Source organism: Notothenia coriiceps, unplaced genomic scaffold (genome assembly GCF_000735185.1).
Source record: "Notothenia coriiceps isolate Sejong01 unplaced genomic scaffold, NC01 NC01_scaffold00030215, whole genome shotgun sequence".
Taxonomy (NCBI): Eukaryota; Metazoa; Chordata; class Actinopteri; order Perciformes; family Nototheniidae; genus Notothenia; species Notothenia coriiceps.
In genome coordinates this window covers 130,752-133,018 of record NW_011362916.1, presented here as the reverse complement: position 1 = coordinate 133,018, position 2,267 = coordinate 130,752, and the positions used below count along the sequence as shown (strand labels likewise).

Sequence of the window (2,267 nt, the reverse complement as noted above, 5' to 3'; positions counted from 1 at the left end):
TGTTAGTTCTAGTTTTAATATGTGCAATAAGTTCATTTCAATTTGCAAAAAACAGTCCGGCCCTCGACTTGTAGGCCTACCGATTTTTTTACTTTGGCCAACTGTGTAGGCTATTTGAGTTTGACACCCCTGAGCTAGAGTATGTGGCGACAGCAACAAACTAGGGTCAAAAAAGTTGGAGCAAGTGTTATTTGTCAGAATAACAGGAAGAGTAGCTTCTCATGCAGAACAGTGTAAATTAGATTAAAACATGTTTGTCATATTGGAGCGAAAATCTGACGTCAGATTGAAAGCTGAACTCCAGATTTGTAAACATGTTTCTGCTGAACTCTTGCCTAGTAAAACAAAAAGCGATTTCAAAATGAGTTATTTATGTTAATTACCGACTAATAATTGTATTGTAATTCAAAATAATGCATTGTCAAAGTGTCCAAGGTACAGTGTAGATAATATTAGCGGGATAATACCTCCAAGACGAACCACTGCGTCATCCATTACAAACCAACATGGAGGGTAATTTACCATTTATGCGGTGTTTCTTCCCAAGGATGATACATTAACCCTTACTTACCTTGGAATTCTTTTAAAGCATTGCATGTAGGCTACGACATAAAAAAAACAATCAATGATAGAAATGTTGACATTTCTTTAAAACTCTGAATTTTAGATTAACTTCAGATGGTTTTGTGATAGGCTACTACCAAACACGTTCTTCTTTCCAAATATCTCTAAAACCTGAAGTCATCAGATTATGTTATCCTTCAGAAAAACGCAAACTGCCTCATCCAAGACTTCAAGTTGGAATAAAGAGAAATGGAGCATTTCAGGTTTTATAGAGAATTATATTGATACAACAGAGGATGTGACTGGGTGGATGTGAAGCCAAGTTAATCAGCAGTGACAAAAACTACAACCACAGCTGCTCATGACCTCATCTACCAGGAAGTACAAACTTTAAAATGAATCACACACTACAACCTTTTCCCGAGGCAAATCTAAATTTGGACAGGTTTTCTGATATTGTTTTTAAATGTTTTAATACATGGTAAAAAAAAAGGTATTAATATACAGTACTGTAAACAAAAAATGTTTTCTTTTAAAGTAATACAATAACATCACAATAAGATAATGTATGTTAATCTCTTCAGTTTTTCAAAGTGTGACACAGAGGGAATGATTGATAAGCAATATTTCCTTTATGGGAGAATTGTCATAATAATATTGGCGGGGAAAAGGCTCACAGCATCCTCCCAGTCAGCATCAAACACAACAACAGAACATGAACAGACATAAGAGACTATTTACAAGAGTGATCTTTTTTTGTTTTCCTGTTAAAATTATTTCTACTTAATGTGGCGAACATCATCACAATGCAACACAATGCAACAACCCACAGCTGATGAAACTGATGTACTCATGTAGTGTGCATGTGGTTTATGCAAGTGTGTGAACTTGTGTAACAGTAGGAGCATCTGCGTATGAAAAGTTAAAAAAGTTCAATGTCCATATTTTCTTTCCTTCGTCACTCATCCACAACATTCGAGTAAACGCCCCATTTTTGTTTGTCCTCCATCTTTTTTTTTCAGCTCATCTTCTTCGCACAGCTGCCTTCTTGCGACCCTACAGGAGATAGAAAAATAGCAGGGTGAAAACTTGACAGGAAACTAAGCATATACAGTCCTCCACACTTCTTACATTGATCTAAAACCCAGAATTCGTAGAAATGGTTTATGCAACACGTTCAGTACCTTCGGTGTTGGCTCGTCCTCCTGCTCCTCCTGCTGCTCCTCCTCCTCATCTTCTTCTTCTTCCTCCTCCTCCGGGTCATCTTTAGCAGCAGCTGCCTTCGATCGGCCACCACGCCTAGATACCAAAGAAGGAATACACACTGAATCAGAATTCCTCAGCAAGCAACAGGGAGACATTAGTAAACTGAGAAACATCACCACCAGCACAAAGCTATAAGGCGCTTTCACACCGGAGTACTTTTCCCGTTTAGTTCCGATAGTTCCTGGGATTTTGCGTTCACACCAAAAAGAGAACTTTCCCCCCTTTTCAGTCCTTGCTAGAGAGCAGGTACTTTCCTGGGGAAAGAAAAGTTCCAATTTCTGATTGGCTGGGCGAATTGCAAACCACGCCCCGTAAAACTCTGAAAGGTTTTGTGAAGCCGCCTTTGTATTTGCTGGCATTAGCATTATTAGCATTAGCCCCGCGCACCAACGCAGAGAGACTAAGTTATGGCAACACCAAAAAATGGGAGCGGTGGA

The 2,267-nt window shown here is 38.9% G+C and overlaps 1 long non-coding RNA gene across 1 annotated transcript; it reads right to left on the bottom strand.

The window, feature by feature from the left end:
* Positions 1-821: 821 nt before the first annotated feature.
* On the bottom strand, positions 822-2,003 carry LOC104959402 (uncharacterized). The gene is made up of 2 exons (XR_799858.1): positions 1,749-2,003; positions 822-1,620 (listed from the first exon to the last, which is right to left on the bottom strand). It is a non-coding gene; the product is annotated as an uncharacterized lncRNA (long non-coding RNA).
* Between the last annotated feature and the right edge of the window lie 264 nt (positions 2,004-2,267).